Source organism: Bos grunniens, chromosome 3 (assembly GCF_055505025.1).
Source record: "Bos grunniens cultivar Pamir isolate PY7600 chromosome 3, Bosgru_T2T1.0, whole genome shotgun sequence".
Lineage (NCBI taxonomy): Eukaryota > Metazoa > Chordata > Mammalia > Artiodactyla > Bovidae > Bos > Bos grunniens.
The window spans coordinates 75,351,066-75,375,747 of NC_141167.1; the positions used below are offsets into that span (position 1 = coordinate 75,351,066).

Genomic DNA, 24,682 nt, shown 5'->3' on the forward strand with positions numbered 1-24,682 from the left:
TAAATTATATCATAAAAATTAGTTTTCCATCTGCTGAAAGAAATCAGTAAAGTACAGCATGGAATTATAGTGAAGCAAAGGATAAGATCTGGGGCTTCAGACTTAGGTTAGAGACTTTCTCATTTACTATCTTTGAATGCTTGAGCAAGTTACTTAACTTCCCAATCCTCAGCATTCTCATTTTTCAAATGGAGATAATAATACTGACTTAGCCAACATCAAAAAGTGATAGTGATTACATGAATTTGCGTATGCAAAAAGAGTTGTTTAAGTTATCCAATGATGTAGTGCATGTGTACTCAGTCATGTCCAACTCTTTGTGACCCCATGGACTGCAGCCCAGCAGGCTCCTTTGTCCATGGGATTTTTCAGGCAGGAATACTGGAGCAGGTTGCCATTTCCCACTCCAGGAGATCTTCCTGACCCAGGGAATGAACCCTGGTCTTCTGCATCTCCTGAAATGGTAGGCAGATTCTTTATCACTGAGCCACCTGGGAAGCCCATAATGACGTAGAAATATTTATTAACGTAATTACTGGTATAGCTAAAAGGTTTCAAGATATGGAAAGGAAATAAATTAGTGTCTTCTTCAATCACATCTTATTATAGTATGGATAATTACACCTTACATATTCAGAGTGAATTACAGTTTTAAAGTTTGCTAAATGTTGATTATTTAACTACAGTATTACAGTATAATGGAGGCTTCATAGAGTAGTAGTTACTAGTATCTGCTCTGAAGCCAGAATGTCTAGATTAGAGTTCAGACTCTATCACTAACTGTGTGGTGCTGGACAAGACATTTAATTTCCTCATTGGTTAAACATGGATAACACTACAATCTACTTGCTGCTGTTGTGTCTGACTCTTTTGCAACCCCATGAACTATAGCCCACCAGGCTCCTCTGTTCGTGGAATTTCCTGGACCAGAATACTCGAGTGGTTGTCATTTCTTTCTCCAGAGGATTTTCCTGACCTAAGGATAGAACCCATGTCTCCTGCATTGGCAGGTCCTTTACCACTGAGTCACCAGGGAAACCCACTATCTACTTAGAAAAGTAACAATCAAATTGCTAAGAGTTTATGACTCTAATAATGTACTAGGTAATGCTTTAATGGATTTTATCCTATTAACTTACTTAATTGTTCTCAAATGATTCTCCCCATTTTACAGATGAAGAAGCTGAGGTACTGAGACATAAAGGTTACAGAGCTAATGAAGAGCAGAGCCAGGACTCAGACCCAAAAATTTAACTAAGAATCTGTGCTTTTAACCATTAGTTTTTGCAGGCCTAATGTAAATATTCAGTATATGTCAGTAATTACTTTCTATTATTACCATTTAAAGACTATGAGATCAGGACATAAAGTCTGTGCCAAATCTGAAGCCACAGAGTCTAGTAGAAGAGTCCGCTAAAAGCCACTGGGCTCTCACCACATACAGCTTTTTTTTTTTTTTTTAATATGTCTAAAAAAACAAAACAAAGATGTGACAAACAAGTCAGATGAATGCTTTTATCAAGAAAAGAAAGAAAATAAGCTATAATCATACGGGAGAGAGTTCTGAATACCAGAGCTCTAAATACTGAATAAGCCTGTCCTTAACGTTGGGTCAATTTTTTCCTGATAGACTATAATCCTCCATGGGTACCTGGACTGCTCTGCACCATTCATCATTTTATCTACAATAACCAGCATGATGTTTGGCACATAGTAGAATTGATTGAATAAATGTATGAGGTCACTAAAGGTTTAAGAACAGAGAGTTGCATTTTCAGTTTATCCTTTTAAGATTAAGCAGAAATGAACACCATGAGTTAGAGAAGGGAAAAAATAAACAATTGGTGAAAACTTTTGGCAAATTATTATTGTATGATTCAGAGAGAAGAGTGAGCAGAACAGTTGTGAATGCTGGTCTTGGTGACAGAGAAAGGGTCAGATGTCAAAATACACAGAAACTGTGTGTATTAAGATTGAAAAAGAAGAATCAGGAGATCTGAGAAGCTGACTGTGAGTGACTGAGAAAATCTTACAACTTTAGTCAGACAAAAGTAAGATGATGCTGAGAAAAAAGGAAGCCAGGAGAAACAGTGTATTCAAACAGATTCCTATTAGAGAGAGGAACAAACAGAGAAAAGTAAAAGTAGATGATGACTAGAGGAGGAAAAGTAAGAATGCATGATTGTTTTTTACTGAGTTTAGGATTCAACTTTTATGTAGCTTTTAAGAACTGGGGAGGAAAAAAAAAAATGTAAGAATGACCCTTGGCCTTTTCTATAGGGGCTGAAAAAAAGTGAAAGGTCAACTTCTAAACTTGCCCATCTACAAGCAAGAAAGGGTCACCAGAATAATTATGCATCTTCAATACACTCTGCCATTTTCACATGCTATAAAATCTTGACGTTATTCTGCCCCACCCTCCAGTTAGAAAACAGAGCAGGGAGGAATTCCCCAGAGAGGCAACCAGACCTTCAAGGACTATACTATTACCTCCTCTTGAGTATTCCTTGCACGGGGGACTTCATTTGAAATGAAAACCAATTGGGATGAAGGCTGGGGGCAAGTGGACAGATTCTACTGTCCTCAGTGGCCTCGAGTTCAAGTCAACAAATACACCTTTCTTTTATTTTTTAAAATTTATTTTAATGGGAGGCTAATTACTTTACAATATTGTAGTGGTTTTTGCCATACATTGACAGGAATCAGCCATGGGTGTACATGTATATCCTGAACCCCACTCCCACCTCCCTCCCCATCCCATCCCTCTGGGTCATCCCAGTGCACCAGCCTGAGCGCCCTGTCTCATGCATCGAACCTGGACTGGCGATCTGTTTCACATATGATAATATATATGTTTCAAGGCTATTCTCTCAGATCATCCCACCCTCACCTTCTCCCACAGAGTCCAAAAGACCGTTCTATAAAGAAAGGTTAATCTAAGGATTTAGGGAAGGAGCAGACTCCCCAAGCTTGCTGGTAAAATGTCAAGAGCAAGGTTAGATCCAAAGATTCAGACTGAAAAAATGACTTTCTTATTAGATACTGATTCTGTGGTGAAAGAGACAAACAGTAGACCTAGGTTTTTAGGGAGTTCTGTTAGCCAAAACCAAGAAAAGACAGGCAAACACAAAAACCAAACTTGCTTCCAGTTATGGCAAAGTAACCTTCAAGTTTATACTCCCATATAAATATGAAGTGACTGCTATATCAGGATGGCATCCTCCTCCCGTGTCCCTTTCAGGTGCCACAGAGGACAAGAGGGAAGATCCTTCTAGTGGGGAGGATCCAGGTAGGCAGAGGGGCTGACCAAGAAAGCCACTTCCAAGAAATCAAGGTTTACTGGCCCTGACAACTGGATATGATAGATGTTCTCAAGTAGGGACTAACATAGTTCCTCTTTACTAAATGGTGATTTTGACAAAGCTGTTTTTTCTTCAAATATATATTGATTGTGCCTGGATTCGTTAGAATCATCATTCACCTTTTAAGTCCCCAGGATTATGAGGAGCTACATTTGAGCTTGATGGAGAGAAGTAAATAACACCCAGAGAACTGTCCTGAACATTGAGAACACTGGTGCCATCAAATGCCTAGGAACGCAGTGACTGGGTATGATTTGGGGCACACTGTCATTGGGGAGGGGTGGCCACAGGTGGGAGAGATAGATAATGCTGAGCAGACAGAAGTTTTGTGTGCTCTGAACAGCTAAGCACTACCCGGTTCTTCATTCCTCATCTTCAAAAAACAGGCTCTACCTTCTTACCCAAAAAGCTGGGAAAATATCTCCAACAGGGTTAATCATAGTAATCAGCTACTCTACTCTCATTAAAGTCCTTCAGCTGAACTGAGGAGATAAAGACTTCTTTCCTCTTTGGTCCCTAAACTGGAATGGAGTGTGTTCATAGCAGCTAGTAATCACTGACTGATTCCTTACTTACCCAAGCCAACCCTCCCACTCCCACTCAAAGCTAGCTGCACTAGGATGAAAAAAAGCAGAGACAGAGGAAAGTAGAGACGCAAGATGGAGACACGGTTCTGTCACTTTTAAGTCTGGTGTACCACCAGCATGCCTGTCCAAGTGAACCAATAAATAGCACTTTTGACTTAAGGAAACTCAAGTTATATTCTGGTTTCTATCACTGACAGTCTTGACAATTACTACATGCAAAACTAAAATTGTCACTTTTAAAATAACTTCCTAAGCATTTTTTTCTGTCAAGTAAATTTAAGGGGAAAATAACTTTATACCTTATTTTTAAATGCTAAATTATCTAAGAAGTCTAAATATCTTTATCTAAAATCAAGGGATGGTTCATGAAAATATATATTGACATTCTATTTCAGAGGAATAAAGATGACCCAAAATCATTTTATTCTTGATTAAAAGATATAAGCATTTTTCAAAAGGCCAGGCTAAAACACATCAACAGTAAAAGAACACTGAATAGAATTTAATCTTTCCTCGAGGATTGGAAAGCCCTTCCGTGTTTTGCAGTGCCTGGTTTTTAATCAAACAAAGGAAGACAGGTTACTTTTTTCCTATGGAAAAAAAGAGTTAATGTATATTTCATATTGTGAAACATCATGAAAAGTTACTAGAAATGAATATCCAATGAAACATTTTTTTAAAAGAACAACATTTCCCTATATTTCATTTAATTTATGCCATTTCTAATGCTCCATTTTTACGGCTCATATTTTAAAACATTATTGGATGAGTTTATACATAAAAGCCAAATGCTATATAATGTTTTAACTAATCTTACATTTTATGAACATTTTAAGAGTCAAGTGAGAGATTCAAACCATATTAGTTAATCACTTAATATGGAAACTGAGTATCTACTGTAGTAGGCACTAAATGACATATAGAGGAGTTGAAGACACTGATTCAGAGTCTTTGATTATTCAACAATCAGTATTTCTTTGAGACCTATGTGCCAGTAACTGTAACTCTGAAGTGATGAAGGAAATATAGGGAAAGTCCCTATATTTTTAAGAGGGGGAAAAAAGGCATTAAAGAATACATTATTTGAACTATTTTTGGGTCAAGATTTAAAAACAATACAGGCGAGCAAGATGGAGAATCACAGGGATGCATAAAGCCACATCAGATGATTTGGGTAAAAGCTGGCATTCCAGGTAGAGGAAACTGTAAGCAGGAACTCCGGAGGAGGAGTGATCATGATACACTTAAAAAATAGAAGGCCTTTGTCATTGGTGCTTCATGACAGGGCAAGAAGAGTGCAAAAGGAAATGAGAGGAGAAGGAAGCAGTCGTTTCTCTGGGAGCTGAAACCTGTGGGAGTTTTTTTTTTTTTTTTAATAGGGGTAATGGGGCTTCCCTGGCAGCTCAGCGGTAAAGAATTCACCTGCCATGCAGGAGACACAGGAGATGCCAGTTCCATCCCTGGGTGGGGAAGATCCCTTGGAAAAGGGCATGGCTACCCACTCCAGTATTCTTGCCCAGAGAATCCCATGTAGCCTGGTGGGCTACAGTCCATGGGGTCGCAGAGTAGACACAACTGAAATGACTGAGCACACAGGTATGCATGCATATGGGAGGTACCAGGAGACCACTGAAAGGTTTAAAAGAGGGTAATAAAATGATCTGATTTACGTTTTTAAAAGATGCTGGCTACTTTATAGGGAACAGAATGAGGGGGCTGTAGGGTAAAAGTGAAGAGTCCAGTTTAGTTGAAATAAGGTGACTTGTGTAATATTCATGGAAATGGCCAGACGTGGAAATCTGAGCTAGATAAGTCAATGGTTATTCTCAGGAGGTGAGAAAAAATAAGAAATTAAGGATGATCCCTAGATTATTGGCTTGAGCCACTGAATGGAACATAGATGCTTCACTGAGATGGGACAAAGCCTAGTCCAATTATAAGTCAGGAACTGTTAAGATGTTCAACTTTAATATATTACATATAAAGTATTTAGCAAACTATTGGGGCTTCCCTAGTGGCTCAGAGGATAAAGCATCTGCCTGCAATGCAGGAGACCGGGGTTCAATCCCTGGGTTGGGAAGATCCCCTGGAGAAGGAAATGGCAACCCATTCCAGTATTCTCACCTAGAGAATCCCATGATGACATTAATTGTGACACTGGATACATGAGTATAGAAGTCACTAAAGAAGTTAGTCAAGGCTATGGTTTTTCCAATGGTCATGTATGGATGTAAGAGTTGGACTACAAAGAAAGCTGAGTGCCTAAGAATTTATGCTTTGGAATTTATGGTGTTGGAGAAAACTCTTGAGAGTCCCTTGGACTGCAAGGAGATCCAACCAGTCCATCCTAAAGGAGATCAGTCCTGGGTGTTCATTGGTAGGACTGATTTTGAAGCTGAGATTCCAATACTTTGGCCACGTGATGCAAACAGCTGACTCATTTGAAAAGACCCTGATGCTGGGAAAGATTGAGAGCAGGAGGAGAAGGGGACGACAGAGGATGAGATGGTTGGATGGCATCACCGACTCAATGGACATGGGTTTGGGTGAACTCCAGCAGTTGGTGATGGACAGGGAGGCCTGATGTGCTGTGGTTCATGGGGTCGCAAAGAGTCGGACACAACTGAGTGACTGAACTGAACTGAACTGAAAGAAGTTAGGGTTGAAAGTGAATATTACAGAGACTCCAACATTAATGGTATTTAAAAGCCACCTGGCTTAGTGACTTTACAAACAGAATACAATAAAACAAGACAAAATGAAAGAGATGAGGATTGACCTAGAGTCACATTAAAATGTGGTGTCACAAATGCCAAAAGAGGGAAATGTCCCATAAAGAAAGGAGAAATTTATGAGGATGGATGCTTCTGAGAGCTGATGTAAGAAAACAGAGACCTGTCCACAGGATTTGGCAATACAGATGCCACTGGTAACCTTTACAAGAGAAATGTCAGGGAAGCAGGGAGGGCAGATAGTCAGACTAGACTGAATAAAGAGAACATGAAGGAGTTAGGGAAGTGATACACAAGCCTTCTAATAGTTTTGGTGGGCTTGCTGAAAGAGAAATGAGGCAGTAAATGAAGGGCTATGGGAGGGCAAGTGAGAGTTTGTTCTTTTTTTTAATGGGCTATATATTACATTACATTACATTACATTATATATTATAATTACATTACATTACATTATATATTACTGGTGGAAGTGACATGGAAAAGAGGAGGAAACTATTGAAAAGCCAAGAGGTGATGATGAATCTATCACATAAGTAGAGAATGTAAACTGTGCAAGGAGCACAGGCATTGTTTCCAGTCTAACAATATGGAAAGGTAGAGTAGACAGAAAACAGGAATGCATATAGTTCAGTTTACAGATTTGGTGTGGAAAAAGTGAAATTATCTTCCATGGTGTTTAGATTTTCTTTATCATATAACAGATGAGGTCTCCTACTGACAGTTAAGAGAAGTAGAGACAGGTTTAGAAGGATGAGAGGGAGATGAAAGTATTGACCTAGACATCTAAGAAAATGGGAACAAAAATTTACCAAGGGGTTATGGTAAGAACACTAGGCTGGAAAGGCAAAAATATTTAATCAGGACATGTTTTTATAAAATGAAATTAGTAAAAGGACAGTATAATTTAGAAAATTAGTACAAAGAAAGCTCCCTTTACACAGCTGACGATAAAACAGGTTTTATAGATTACTTCAAAGTTGAAACTCATATTATCAAGATGTTTTTTGTTGCTTTGGTCACAAAAATTTGGTGCATTCCATAAAAGGGCATTCTTATATCTAATTCTGTTGTTGAGAGAATACTTTTAAATTGCAGTTTTACATAGTTTTGACATTCATTTTGACTAATGCATGTAGCTTAAAATTACAATGTGTAAACATTCAATTTCTATTAAACATTAATGTTCTAAAGCATATAAAATGCCAACTATAATAATTTATGAATCAGATTTTGTGTTGTTTCTGCCTGAAAAATACTTCATAGGTTAAAAAAAACAGGAAACTTACTCCACAGAAAGAAAAAATAGTGCTAAATGGCTTCAACTGTCATCCTTCAAAGCTTTTAAATTAAAGAATCACAATTTCTGGTCAAATTATTTTTATATAATTCATTTCTTTATGGAATAAAGAAAATGATTTTATTAAGCATTTTTTTTTTCAAGCTGAATGACAATGAAGTCTGCGTGTCAGAAATTATGGTGAAGAACAATATAAAACTTCCAAGTTTTATCTTTGGCTGTCTTGTCAAATTTCCAAACATTTGCAGTCTATGCTTACAACACAGGTTGGAAATACTGTTTTGGTATCCTGTAATCATACTGTGAACTACAATGGAAATTTAGTGAATAGTTCAGCTGCAAGACAACCTAAAATTTTTAGTAGGGAAAAACAGGCAAAGTGCAAAGTGACAAAGGGGAACAGTGTAAATTACAAGCAGTCAACTTAGGTTTTCTCAAACAATTTAACAAAATCTTTCCTAACACTACGGGGATTATACTACATTGAAGAGGAAAAAATAACATGGGACATGTGATTTTCAGGCATTTAAACTAAAAAAAAAAAGTTCATTAAATATTAAATAATTGTACAACATTCAAAGTGTAAATGTTATTTATGCCATTATATGAATATAGTGAAAATGAGATAGGTACAATTTTCCTGGAATGTACACATTGAGAGAAGAACATTAAAAGTAAAACTCACAAGCTCTTCAAATTTTATATGGTTATTGTTAACTTAATGGTTGCAAATGAGAATAGTACTCTTAAAGTTCTCCTTTATATTATTTTAATATTTAGTGTTTTCTTTCTTTGCTTATTTTGGGACATACATATATCTCGCTTATACAACTATTTCTAATACGAAAAAGCCATGTTCAAAGTTACAAAATGTGCACGTAGTTTTCATAGAGACACGTGTACCCCAATGTTCATCGCAGCACTGTTTATAATAGCCAGGACATGAAAGCAACCTAATGTCCATCAGCAAATGAATGGATAAGAAAGCTGGGGTACATATACACAATGGAGTATTACTCAGCCATTAAAAAGAATACATTTGAATCAGTGCTAATGAGGTGGATAAAACTGGAGCCTATTATACAGAGTGAAGTAAGCCAGAAAGAAAAACACCAATACAGTGCTTATGGATATATATGGAATGCATATATATGGAATTTAGAAAGATGGTAACGATAACCCTAGCAAGACAGCAAAAGAGACACAGATGTATAGAACAGTCTTTTGGACTCTGTGGGATAAGGTGAGGGTGGGATGATCTGAGAGAATAGCACTGAAATATGTATATTATCATATGTGAAACAGATAGCCAGTCCAGGTTCGATGCATGAGACAAGGTGCTCAGCGCTGGTGCACTGGGATGACCCAGAGGGATGGGATGGGGAGGGAAGAAGGAGGGGTGTTCAGGATGGGGAACACATGTAAACCCATGGCTGATTCATGTCAATGTATGGCAAAAACCACTACATATTATAATTAGCCTCCAATTAAAATAAATTTAAAATAAAGCAATATGAGCCAAAAAAAGATAGGGGGAAAAAAAAGAAAATCAGAGACGTTTTGCACTAGAACAAGAAATAAACAACCACTGTAGACTACCAGGAACTACAGTAACTGCTGTTTTTTCTTCTTCTTTTGATCACTTATTACTAGTTTTTGGGCTTCCCTTGTGGCTCAGCTGGTAAAGAATCCACCTGCAATGCGGGAGACCTGGGTTTGATCCCTGGGTTGGGAAGATCCCGTGGAGAAGGGAAAGGCTACCCGCTCCAGTATTCTGGCCTGGAGAATTGCAAGGACTGTACAATACAAGGGGTCACAAAGAGTCGGACACGTCTGACTGACTTTCACTTTCACTTTATTAGTTTTTTATCTAATTTCCATCCCCTTTGTATCTAGAAACTGATCTACCATTGGTCACCAGTTACAAAAATATCAGATACTTTTCAGCCCAAACCTTTACCAGAACTCTTTCCAGCACTGAGATGGTTAACCACCTCCAGCTTCCTGACTGAAACGCTCCTCATGTGGGCTCTTGAGATACATCCTTTTATCCTTCTTGTTCCTATTTTTGCTATTCCTTCTCAGGCTCTTCTGCCCTGAGCGTCTTTTACATGTTAACGTCCCCAGGTTGTACTCATGGTCCTCTTTTAGCATTGTTTCATGCACATCCCTTAGACATCATATTCACAATGATTTCAGATAATACCTATACGTAGAAACTTCAGAAATGCCTCCAATCTGTGTCTTTCTCCTGGGTATAAGAACAGCATATCCAACTGCCTTAAAGAACCTACATTCAACTTGCCCAAAATCAAACTTAAACTTCTCTACCTGGAATTTGCCTTCTCTCTCCATTAAATATGCTTATACTCTATGCTTTTGTTCCAAGTTAGAAAACTAGATTTTCTTTCTACATGTCTCTCACTGCCTACATCCAACTATTTCCAAATACTCTCTAGTACACAGGTTTTGAAATTTGCCTGAGCACTGAAATCATCTGGAGAGTTAAAAACATAACTCCTACATTTGTATGTAGTTAGGCCCAGACATCAGTGTTCTCTCAAGGACCTCCAGGTAATTCTAACCTGCAGGAAAGTTTGAGAAGTATTGCTCTAATTTACTCCTCAAATATCTCTTCTAGGTGTCTCTGACTCTTTCATCATATCTGTTTTAGTTAAGATGTTCATGCTTGCTCCCCTGGATTACTGAAATAGATTCCTATTAGTCTTCCCATCTCTGATACCAGGCTAAGCCATCTGCCAGATCTATCTAAAGAGACAAACCTGATCATATCACACTTCTGCTTCAAATCTGACTTCAAGATAAAAATCCAACTCTTTAATATGCTATACAAGACCATAATGCAACATTTTCTCTAACCACAAAGAATTAAATACTTTGTTTCCTGAATATAACATGTATTCTGCATTCTCTTGACCATATGTCTATTCTTTTTGTCTGAATGAATAAGGAATGGTCCCTGTGCTCTAGGAGCATATGGTATAATAAAGCAGACATATGTAAATTGATACAAAAATAATTATAGTGTATGAAACAGCATACAGTGAGAGCAGAAAGGAAAGAGTGATTATTTGTACCTGTGTGAATCAGGGAAGGTCTCATAGAACAGTAACTCTTAATTGATTCTGAAATCATACATGAGTATTTATTGGAAACCGATTAGAATAAAACAGCCAAGAGTACTCCAGTTGTACTAAGCAGCAGAAACAAAGGCAAAGGGTGTTGCCTTTAAGGAATATGCTCTGTTTAAGGAATCTCAAGGAGTTCAGTTAGCTTTGGGGGAAATGAATGGCTTCACTTCATGGGCAATGGAGCTGTTTTCATAGGTAGAAACCAGGTTTATTCAAGCAGGGGGCTAAAACAATGGTTTCTAACCAGGTGATTATTTGGCTTTGAATTTTAGATTATTCAGCCTAGCAAATCCCTGCTCTTCTTTTGGACATTACCTCTCCTAGGAAGGCTTACTTGTTCACCCTTCCATCTCTTTGTCAGGCACCCCTCTTCTGACATCCCACAGCATCCTTTGCATTTCTTTATCATAACATTTGTTATATTGTATTAAATTGGTGTTTCTGTGTTTTTAAAAGATGACCAAAGTTTAGTGGATTAGAGCCCATATTTTTCATCACTGTATTGCTAGCATCTCGTTGTTGTTTTTCAGTCACTAAGCCATGTCCAACTCTTTGCGAACCCATGGACTGCAGTACACTGGATTCCTCTGTCCTTCACTATCTCCTGGAGCTTGCTCAAATTTATCTCCACCGAGTTGGTGATGCTGTCTAATAATCTCATCCTCTGCCACCCCCATCTCCTTTGGCCTTCAACCTTTCCCAGCATCAGGGTCTTTTCCAATGAAAATACTAGCATCTAGTATTGTACCTTATATTTAATTGGGATTCAAAAAATATTTGCCTCAAAGGAATACTGAAATAGGTAACTGAGAAAAGAGATTGAAAGGAACACACTTTGCAAGTAATCCAAGTAGTTAAATAATGCATTGCATTACATTTACAATATCTAAATGTAAGTAAATTTTTATAGTCTACAGAGACAATAAGAACAGATAGATGGTTCAAGGTAAGAGTATTCAAGAACCTCTCATACTTAATAAAATATACTTTATATCAAAGAATAAAAATCATTTATTTATATTTTACACTTAACACACATTTTCACATCTATTATCTAATTTATTTAACATAATAATTTTGAATGTAGAAAACCTAATATTGAGAATAATGAGCACAGATAATTTATTTTACCAGGGTCAAATAAATCAATAGGAGAGGCAGGGATTAAGCTCTGGTCTTTTGACTCGAAGTTCCTCTTGACTACATCAAGACAATACCATATTGATTTCCCATCCTTTCAATTTACATTAGAGATTCTAGTTGATTTTGTGTTCTCAGTCCTTTTGTGGTAAATCATTTGAACAAAGGTGTCCCTTCTTTGCATTCATACCTCTCTGCAACGTAGTCTGTTATTTGCTCAGTCATGTCTGACTCTTTGGGACCCCATGGACTGTAGCCAGCCAGGCTCCTCTGTCCATGGAATTCCCCAGGCAAGCATACTAGCATGGGTTGCCATTCCCTTTTCCAGGGGATCTTCCCAACCCAGGGATGGAGCCCAGTTCTCCCACATTGCAGGCAGATTCTTTACCAGCTGAGCCACCAGGGAAGCCACTGCAATGCAGATGTGCAGCTACTCTTTAAGTGGGGGATTTATTTACCTGCCTTTTGAAACTTGGCTTTGTAACTTGTTTCAATCAACAGAATGTGACAGAAGTGATGTTGTGCCAGTATCAAGCCACAACTTTAAAGAGGCCTGTCCTTTTCTGTTTACTCTCTTGAAATCTTGACGTCATGTGATCAAGTTAGCATGGCCTGCTGAAGGATCAGACATCACATGGAACAGGGATGAGCCGTACAGCTGAGGCTACTTGGGACCAGTCAGCCCACAGCCCACCTGGAAGTTGACTATAGATGGAGTAAGACAAGCTGGGACCAGAAGAACCACAGTTTAGCTCAACCTAAATCACTCACATGCATGCAGAATTGTGAATTAAAGTAACAGTTGTTTCAAGCAACTAAGTCTGGGGTGTTTTGTTATGTAGCCAAACTTAACTGATACCACTTTTATTAAGTGTAACAATAACAACAATAAGAAATAGCACTTGCTGTGTACTTGCATGTGCCAAGCACATGCATTACCTCTAATCATGATAAGGTGAAACTTATCAGTCCTGATTGGCATATAGGAAAGAAAAAATGTATTTAAAGAAGTTAAGTAATGCTCATGATTGTATAGCTAACAAGAGTAACTATAAATCTTGAACTCTCTACCTACAATATTTTTTTCTCTGAATCATTTTTTGCATTCCTTAAATACACATTTATAGAAAACCTTGTGGGTTTATTTTTATACCCAGTAGACTTTATTCAATGTGTGTCAATTTTTATTACTTTCATTCTCAGAGACTAACATTATTACTGTGTTCTTGCTGTATGTATTATTTCACTGTGACTCTATAAATACCATCTAAGCTAGGATAGGCAGGTAGAACTCCCTAGGAAATCATGAAGTCAAAGGAAGATCAAGTGAGAAAGGCCCAATGAGATGATTCGCTGTTTCCTAACCACCTAAAAACATTAAAGAATGAAAATAGGGTAGTACTGGCCCCTTATAATCTGTCTCCAAATCATCTTACTGTCCCTTATCTTGACCGACCAAACTGAATTCACTATATATACTGGCCACCAGATTGTTTTTAGGCTTCCATTCTCTTCTGTGTGCAGATTCTTCTTTTTATAGTCTTCTCCATTCCTCTGACCATATATCTTCTATCCACTCTTCAAGTTTCTAACACAGAGCACTTCTATTCTATTGCACTCAATGAGCTCAGAGACAGAACTACTGTCTTTACTGATATCTGAGTGATGAATTTACTTCTCTACTCCAGTTCCTGTCACACTATATCACAAATGTGTGCTTATTTATATCACTGTCTTCCCTTACTCCACTCAATGGAAAAACATGTTACTTTTTATTCACCTTTATTTTCTTATCTTTTGGTTCGCATTGCATAGCATCTAATGAATTTAACAAATATCTATGGAAGGAAGGATGTCCTTTTGTTACTTATTATTAATTAAAAAATCTAGTTTATCCCTATAAAGATTATAGTGCTTGCTGCAATAATGGAGGAAAAGTACATATATAAAACTACCAAGACTACTATATATTTTTATACCTATAAGCCATTTACTGCCTTCATAGCATGATTTTGACACTGGCTTTAATCTACGATGTCCAACTGGATTTAGGTTATTTTATCACTGTTGACCCTTTACTGAAGTTGCAGTGAGTCAATTGAAGGCATAAAATTTGAATTCCATGTACACAAAAATGTTACCTACAGAAAACCTGTGTATGAGATTTTATTTTTCTTCTATTTAAAAGGTCATGATATGTTGCTGTATTGATGTAGTTCACTCAAGGACTTAGCCTTTCAAAGGCACATAAAAGAGTTGATTTGAAATATAAAGTTTCTATATTTCAGTTTAAAACTCTTTCTATTTAGAGGAAATAAATATTCACTTAATTAAATACCTTCATAAATTAATAAGGTTAATTAATACAGTGTTAAAATGTGACATAGGAATTTGAAGGTAAAAAGAAATTAAAAATAAAATAGTAATAAAGAAACTCTCAAGAAAATTACATGGAATGATGCACTACATGAGAGTTTGGGCACTTCTTCCAATACTAAACATGTAGCACTTGGGTGTTACAAAGATTATTTTGTGTTAAAGACTTTAAATCCTAAATGAAAATTTTATGTAAATACTAAACATTATTGTAATTATTTTATGAGATGTAGCTCTTTTGCTCTCATTAACTATGATTGCATGTTTAATGCAAGTTCAATTAGATAATCCTGTTGTGTAAGATAGTGGTATTGTGTCTTAAGCATGGGATGGTAAGCTTCTGGAGGAGGTAGGTTGTGTCTTCCATCTCAGCATATGTGCCTTGTGGGCTGGGACTGCTTGTTCTGTTTACTAATGTACCTGACACATATTAGGAACTTAAAAGTATTTGTTGAATACAGAGATAAATAGAATAGTTGAAATGTAGTAAGTGAATACTTTTAGGAAGTCAGGGACTTCTAAAAACACACAAGTTACTCTTTCCCAACTATGTGCTATTACCTCAGAGAAATGTTGTCACTTCAATTCAGTTCAGTCGCTCAGTCGTGTCCGACTCTTTGCAACCCCATGGACTGTAGGACGCCAGGCTTTCCTGTCCATCTCCCAGAGCTTACTCAAACTCACGTCCATCAAGTTGATGATGCCATCCAACTGTCTCATCCTCTGTCCCTTCTCTTCCTGCCTTCAATCTTTCCCAACATCAGGGTCTTTTCAAATTAGTCACTTCTTCACATCAGGTAGCCAAAGTATTGGAGTTTCAGCTTTAGCATCAGGCCTTGCAAAGAATATTCAGGATTGATTTCTTTTAGGATGGACTGGTTGGATCTCCTTGCAGTCCAAGGAACTCTCAAGAATCTTCTTCAACACCACAGTTCAAAAGCATCAATTCTTTGGCGCTCAGCTATAGGAATGCTTAAATCCCACTTATTATGGGATAAGCTGCCCACCCTTGGGGGACTCTGACTCTGCCTCAACCTTTCATATTCTTCTCCAGACACCCACAGGCACTCTCCCATACTTCCTTCCTGTCTTTATTCAAATGTCATTGCCTCAGTGACACTTTAAGAATGCAAACCATCCCCTCCCAGCTCTATTTTCTTTCCCATGGCACTATTACATCATTTTATTTAAAATAGTTAATGTCTTTCTCACCTCAGTGGGAATGCACGCTCCACTGGAGGAAGAGTTTGGATACAGAACAGTAAGGGCATAGAGTGAGTCTATTTACTTGTTAAATGAATAATCAAATACTAATATATCATTTAAATATCTTTTTGCATCTGCTAACTGATCTATAAAATGGGAATAACTTGATTTACCATACTTATTTCATAGGGATTATTCCAAGAATAACATAGTATTATATATTTGACATTAAATACTTTTCAATGAAATTCAATTATTTTTTATGACTAAGAGAATAATGTCATATTCAGATTTGCCATTTTCTAAAATTTAGTTAGAGTGCAAACAATGACATTTTGAAATAGCACACCACTTTGATTTTAAAGATCCACAGATAAGACTTAAAAACATGCCATTGGAAAGGGTAGAAAGCATCATCTTATGCACTCCTTGGATCTTTCGGTAGTATCATATTGTGGGCATATTGGTAAATTAATGTAGTTTAAAAAAGGGGGGCCAGATCCACAGAATCAAATTGTATAGATCAAGTCACATTTTGTAGATATTTAAAAGTTATTTAGATTTCACTAAAATACTAGGAAATCGACTAATAGCTAGGATACCATTTATTAAATTTTATATTTTTTGGCTTAAATTGCTTTATCAGAATTGAGATTACAATCTTTTTCCTATTCACTCAGAAACAATTCTAAGGACTTTGAGCCTCAGACATGTATGTTTTCTTATTTGGAATACCCAAAGAGGATCAATACTGTAAACAAATTCCATGTTAAAGATAGAGTAGCACGCTGCAATCAGTTGTGATGTTGGATGAAGAAAGTCTGAAGAGTGGGAGAGGACTTCGGAACCATGCCCTTTCCCTGAGAGGTCTAAGGAACATGCACTCTAGACCACAATGCTGGAAGCATTTCTTCTGACCCATGCTCTGCAGAAGAAACATGCATCTCCATTGCTCTGGTCTTTCCCCTATGCACTTCTGTAAGTACTCATTCATTCCCTTTCTCCCCATGAGACCACCTGCTTCAGCGCCTGCTTTGAAACAGGCACAGAAAAGGAGCTGAGTGAAAACCAGATGACTAAATAAATGAAGGAGCCCATGCACCCTCCTTTCACACAAATGATTCCATCTTTGCTTTTGTTCTGCTTTCCTTCCTCCTCTTCATCAGACCCCAACCCCACCAGTTTCCCTCACCTTCTCTGACCTTTCTTTACAAGAAGCTTTTCCCATGTTTGGGCCCATATGCTTCCTCCTCCTCCACTTGGATCTGCCACATCTGCCAACAGTGGGCACCTTGGTTAACAGCAGTAGAACAAAACCCTCTAACGCACTTCACTTTTCAGGATAATGATGAATAACTAAGAAACATCCATTGTATCATTGAATAAATGATTCCCTTGCCTTCATGTGCAGTTGATACTTGGGAATCAAATCAAAGATATTTCCACATTTTGTAAACATCTTAAGATTTCATCTACATTCCAAATTTCAGTTTGAAATGTTCCTTCTCAGAAGCTTGGCATAGGGATTTACAACAGAAATAATGACAGGATCTTTTACAAAGTGATTGGAACCTTTACGGTATAAACTTTATACAGCATAATGAATGTGTTGGCATTTTGAACTTATTTGCATACTATAAAAATACAACAGAGAGCACAGCAAAGTCCCTGTTAAATTCACATTACCTGTGAAATGAAGATACCAAAAGGCAGTGTAGCCTAATTAGAATCATGAAATGATATTCAAGCCATACTTCTAAGAAAACACATATGCAGTAATAGTTACAATGAATGAATGGGTTTACCTCTCATTAAGCAAGTGAGAAAATCCTCAAATTTCTTTGCTTCAGTCATTTCATAAGATATTTCTAATAGCAGTAGTATCTATTTCAACTGCTGAGCTAAAGTCATATTTGTCAATAATTAGTGTACTAGGACTTCCAATGCAAAGCAAACTCTGAAGGGCCTTTTCAGAGTTTAAAATTTGATGTTTTTAACAATAAAGTTTAAAAATTAGACATTTTCTTTCAAATATTATTTTTCCTGATTGTTCACACTTTCCAGCTTCCTCATGATTGCACAGATGTGATAACAATGCTGTTTTTAAGTAACAACAAGGTTTTCGTTTTATAATCTTTACTCTCTTCTATTCCACATATAATTATGTGATCTCTGAAACTTTCCAAACAAATAAGAGAACAGTAGCCTTTCAAAATAAACTGATTGTAAGGCTGGAGTTTGCAGTCCTCTAAATTAAGGGCAGATTATACATCTTCCCTACTATGTAAGATTTGCCAACTTGAAAGTTTGTTTAAAAAATGAATTTATAAGCATAACATGTCATGGGAATTATTGTATAAAAGCATACACGATTAAGAGTTGGGAAAAGGCATAAGATTAAAATTTGGTCATTGAGCATTTTCTGTTTTGATAATTACCACTGTATTTCAAAAACATTATAAAACTATAGCACTGATTATTTTAATTATTTGAATATTGCAAAGAACAGAATGATTTGATTTAAAAAACAAATTCCTGTTAAGATTTTTTAAATTATTTACAACAACTCCAGTTTTTCTATCATTTGAGGAAGGAATGGATAGTTGTCCTTACCTCCCCCATCAAACAAGTTATCATAGTACATAACATAAAAGCATGTGATCAGGATTTTAGTCTCGGATGCAGCCCATGTCCCCATATGTCTCATAAATTCTTCTAATGCATTTTCACATGCATGATCGTGAATACCTATTAAGTGAAAAGGTTTACCATATGCTACATTTTTCAACTACCAAGAACAAAGGGTGAATGGTTCCTGGACTCGTATATGGAACAAAAAAGCATAAAAGCAAAACAAAAACCTCTTACATTTTTACTAAATAAAGGAAGGAATGAAGAATTGTAAAGACTGAGTGGAATCCTCCTTGGGCACCATGCTGTTCTTTTCTTGAGACAAAAGTGTTCAATGAGGGACAGATAGGGAGGAAAGGAGAAACAAATGTAGACCTCTTGTGTGTATCAGCCAATCCATCTTCTCCTTAGTAAGGAACTGTTTGCTACAGTATAGTATTAAATGCTTCCTTCAGCATACTTTCAGTAACATGAATTTTTATTATTTCTTTAGGAACAATTCACAATAGGAAGTTACTGTCAAGAGTTTGTGTGTGTGTGTGTGTGTGTGTGTGTGTTTTTCTTTCCCTTTTCAAGATAGACTTGGGTACACCACCTCTTGAATCGGGTTAAGCAATCCCTTTCCTCTTTTAATATATTTTAATGACTTGGAGTATTATTTCTCAGTAGATATTATTCAGTCAAGCTAGAGATATTTACTGCATTGGTTAAATGTATAATATATTCCCTGAATTATTTATGTAAGTAACACATATTATGATGCATAGAGGGTTTCCCAGGTGGCGTTAGAGGCAAAGAACCCCCCCGCCAATGCAGGAGACATAAGAGACTGGGGTTCAATCCCTAGGTTGGGAAGATCCCCTGGAGGAGGGCATGGCAACTCACTCCAGTATTTATGCCTGGAGAATCCCATGGACAGAGGAGCCTGGCGGGCTATGATCCACAGGGTTGTGTAGAGTTGGACACAAAAGTTAATGCACACACATGATGCACAGAAATCATATAGAGATTATATGCATACATATAGACATATACTACCCCAATTACACTACAGTGAATCAGCCACTTATGAGACTTTATTACTCAAACACAGACACACACACCATTCTCAGAACTGAAAGGAAAAAATCCTTGTATACAACTTTAACCTTAAGTTTTTGTCCTATCTAGGCAAAGTCCTTCTTTTTGAATTGTAATTTATTACAATAAGTCTTTTTATCAATTTAAGGTTACCATTCTTGATTGAATGCACAAGCAATTTCTGGTAAAGTACTCATTGTATCAAAATACCATAACCAATAAGCTAGGTGCTGTGAAGCTCATCATATGGGGTATCATCTCTGTCTTACACACATGGTCTTAGAACTGCCAGAATAAATTCACTCAAAGCAAATTAGTGGCTACATTTCATGTATTAAAGGACATGTGTAGTTTTGCTCTGGTGTCAGTTTCATGGTGTCATTTTGCAATGTGCATCAGAAGGGACTCATAGTGGAAAATTAACTTGGGCTTTTTAACTGTCAGAGCAAGACGCTCATCTTCTCAAAATACTTATGCCTTAATGGCGGTTTTTTTCTCATGTAGAATTACTCTGCCCCACTCCTTTTCTTACTGCCTTCTTATTTATTTGCAGTAGAGCTATCACTCTCCACTGAATATGCTGTAGCTATAAAATTGCAGAGAGTCAAGTCTCTGTAGGTGCGAAGTATTTTAGTTCACAACCTGTATCTCTGCGCATGCTAACAGCAAGCTATATTGAAGCATTTCTCTTGCCTGACTTGGCCTCTGGTCTGGTTTAAAGTGTCAGCTTCTTCCTCTGTTCATTTTATCTTAAATAACTTTGTTGATGAAAATTTTTTTAGGCCACTCTAAAAAATCTTTATTAACTTAGGTATGTCTTGTTAAATAAACTCATCAACATTCCTTACTTTTCATTCAATTTTCCTTTATCAGACTAAAATTTCTTTGCCAGTAGCATGGCTGTTTTTACTTCATATGAAGCCACCCTCCCTAAATCTATAAAGAAGAAAAAAAAAACATTTAAGGAAAAGAAAATAAAAAACTCTAGGAGACCTTTAGAATGAAAATATGGGGAAATAACTATCAATCTATGTATTTTTCAAGGACTTCCTTTTTAAGCTAGTGTTGTAGCAGTCATCAATCCTAATAAACTAACCAAATAATCTTTTCCATAGTCTTCATCTTTGATGAAACAAAACTTCATTTACAATAATAAAAACCACTATGCTTCCTGAGTTGTCCATATTTCAATGAGATACTAATCAGCAATATGGCATCTTCATGACTTATTACTGATAAAGTTTTTCCTGACACCTCTATGGCATCAGCCCTTTTCTGTGATAGAGTTACCCTAGTAGGGTGTTTGTGTATGTGTGTGCATGTTTGTGTGTGTGCATGTGTGTGTGTGTGTGTTTACTCTTGTAGCATTTATAGCTTATAAAGATATGAATTTTATAAAATAGTATCTTTAAAATAAATTATTTTGAATGCGTTTGACCTGTCTTCCCAAGTGTATACTCTTTTGAGGCAGGGATTCTTACATATGTATTTTCCCACGTATAGTGTCTTACATACATTAACTATTCCCCTGATTAGTAGATATAAAAACTATTCAATGTCGTCTGGCTTACTATAACAGAGAAGGCAATGGTACCCGACTCCAGTACTATTGCCTGGAAAATCCCATGGACGGAGGAGCCTGGTAGGCTGCAGTCCATGGGGTCGCTAAGAGTTGGACACGACTGAGCGACTTCACTTTCACTTTCCACTTTCATGTGTTGGAGAAGGAAATGGCAACCCACTCCAGTGTTCTTTCCTGGAGAATCCCAGGGACGGGGGAGCCTGGTGGGCTGCCATCTCTGGGGTCGCACAGAGTCGGACACAACTGAAGCGATTTAGCAGCAGCTGCTTACTATAAAAAGATGAAGGAAATGATTAGTATAGCGAGAGAATTTCAGTTAAGGACTGTTAATGTTTTCAGTTCTCATTTTGTCAGAATTGGCTATTAAATTACTTTTTGTTGAGAATTTGAAAAACATGGCAGGATATAGGCTTCTTTATTGCTACTCTCCAGGTTTGGATATATATACTGTAATTAGAACCATTGGCAGGATGAAATTTAATTTGTGTCAAAATATTAAAAATGCCCTTTTTGGAAGGACTAAAGAAAGCACCTTATTTGCACTTAAACCACATTATAGATGTAAAAGTATATGACACGTATTTTGTATTTAAAACTAGAAGAAGGCAATCAAATTTCTTATGGTTTTGAAAAGATTTCAAAGTGTGTCATCCCATCCACCTGCAAGGACTAAATTCACATGAATCAGCCTCTCATGCAATGTGGTGCAGAAACTGATTGTCTTGTCAGTGGCTCATGTAGAGCTGTAATTTGGAATAGGCGAAGGAAATGCATCCAGTCTCTGTGCACGGTGCTAGATTTTTCCAGAATCATTGAGCAAAAGCTTTACTCTCTGATTTGCCTTATCCATAAGCATCCAAATTTGGACCTACTTCATTTTTAACTTTGAAGATGCTATTTTATTTTAGCTTCTAGGTATATAGCCACATTTTTTTCCATCAGAAATGGATTCTAGAATAACTGGCATAACACTTCTCTCACAGTACTTTTTGTGGTAATTAGCAGTTACCAAAATGTCACATTATTCTTGGCAAAATTGAAAAACACTCTATCTGGAAATCATTAGAGGTCCGTGCCCTATAAAACTTTGCAAACTCAACACAGTTTTAAACAAATGTGGACAAACGCGAAAGTGCTGCTCCATTCATCACTGGGATGACAGAAGTAATCCAAACGCTCTGGGATATCTTTAACTGAGAGGTGCTCCCTGAATTCCCTTTTAATTAGGTCCTGGTTTCGTCTCCAACCCAAAGGATTTCTTACTGACTCATATCTTCCTACCATTCGTTCTCAACATTTACCCTCTACTATTGTCACAAAAGGTTAATTAATTTAATATTTTCTAGATGAGATGGCTGGATGGCATCACTGACTTGATGGACATGAGTCTGAGTAAACTCCGGGAGTTGGTGATGCACAGGGAGGCCTGGCGTGCTGCGATTCATGGGGTCGCAAAGAGTCAGGCACGACTAAGCGACTGAATTGAACTGAACTGAAGATGTGAGAGATCTTGGACTACAGGCTCCATTGCTTGCTGTTTGAACACTGACAGGAAACATACTTCCCTAAAGTCTACAAAGGAGGTCACATGACATAGTGAAAAGAGCTTGGGTTTCCACTTTTATTAGCTGTGGAGTTTAGATAAATTTCACAGTTCCTTGGTTACTAATCTCTGTGAGCCTCAGTTTCCTTATCTGTTACATGGGATTAATAATAACTGCCTTGGTGAATTCTTGAGCTGTTTTTTACAAAGCATTTATATTTATTTGTCTATTTCTATATCTATTTGCTATCTCTAATCCTATCTCCATCTCTGGTTTCTATACATGTATTGCTAAATGATAAACATAAAACACCCCAAAATTATTAGCTAGCTCCTTTGCCTCTGTAATTAGGTAAAATTAGCATGTATTTCTTATATATAAATATTAAATCAAATACGTAAATTTCAGTGTCAACAAATATCCCATTATAACACATGCCTTTAAGCAGGAGAATGGCATTAGCAGAATGATTGAAGGCAATATTAAAAATGCATTTCTTTTAAACAAAGCTACATATAGTACGAAGAATATTCTTTAAATATACATTCTATTACCTGATATATCTGATTTTTATTTTATTTTACTGTATTGTTTTGACTTCAATTTTTTCAATATTGAAATACAAATATGCTTCTTATTAAAAACTACCTAGAATATCAAATCCCATGCAATAAGAGTGTTAACCATTGTAAACCCCCTCATGTCTCTGAGAAGCAAAGGAATTATCTTGTTATCAATTTAATAATAGAACATTGAAGTAAATGACGCCATCCACTGACACCAGTAACACTGCCTCTCTGGGGAAATTCATGTCTGTGAGAACTGTCAATCTAGATGGATACGGACATATTAAACATACTCCCTTCAATCCATAATTCTACTCCTTCTGGGATGCCTTAATAAAAAGATTCCTTATTTTGATAAAGACAAGCTATGCTGAATATCTTGACATTACTGATCTATAATCCTTTTATTTGAAAAAAATATTTTGTGGAAGGGTTAGTAAATAATTTACCAAATTATCTCCTCTTTCCTTTGTTTCCTTTAGCATCATCTGCATGTAAAATATGTTTCTGAGGTTTTAGATGGCTGAAGTACTATAATTACATAAGAGATGTAAAAAGCAGATGTAGGGTTATTGATTCAGTTATTTGCTTTAGCAAGCTTTCTGCAAAACACAGTTTACTTTGTTGTTTTGCATTAACATTGCCTCTAGTTCTAATTCAGAGGGATATAAGATGAAATAACATGTCATACATTTTTCTATGAGAATATATGACAAGAAAAGTAAAAATCATAAGTATAAATATATCAATCAAATATACAGTCCTAGAAAAGACTGAAAATCTTCTTGGTGTAAAAATACATTGCAAGAAGACATAGAAAGCAAGAAATCAGTTCAGTTGTACTGTAAATTTACCAAGATGTTTTGGTATCTTAGATTGCTGATGCAGGTTAAATTGCATTAATGGACACAGACAGGTTTTGGCTGAAACCTAGAAGTAATGATATTATCAATGCCTAAGGACTGCAAAAGGAAGATCACACACTATAAGGGGTAAAAAAGTTCAAGGTGGAAGTAGGGATTCTGGAAAAGTTTCTTGAGATTTCCAATTGGTTTTGAACTCTTACTCCCACTGTCCCGACCCCAGATGATGATACACCAGGATGAAGAGAGGGTCAACTTGCCATGATATCATTCTACATGCTCTTGTTCAAATGCCTTTGTAGGTAACCCAACTACATATCCTACAGGCACTGGAAACACTCTGTACCCAAAGCCAAACTTACCATCTCTCTCCCCAAATCTGTATCTCTTACTATATTCTATCTTCAGTGAATAGAGCCATCAAATATAGTTAAGAAAACTCAGAATCATTCTATTATACTTTATTTCCTTTATGCAATACTCTACACTAGTTGAGTAGTACTTGAATAGTCACTATCTCTGGCAATTCTAATTCTTACACTTTCTAAAATTTATCACCTCTTC

At 36.7% G+C, this 24,682-nt stretch overlaps 1 protein-coding gene across 1 annotated transcript in view; it reads right to left on the reverse strand.

The window, feature by feature from the left end:
- The window catches only part of DPYD (dihydropyrimidine dehydrogenase), a 927,694-nt gene that overhangs the window by 330,841 nt on the left and 572,171 nt on the right, over positions 1–24,682 (reverse strand). The gene's annotated exons all lie outside the window — the stretch shown is intronic.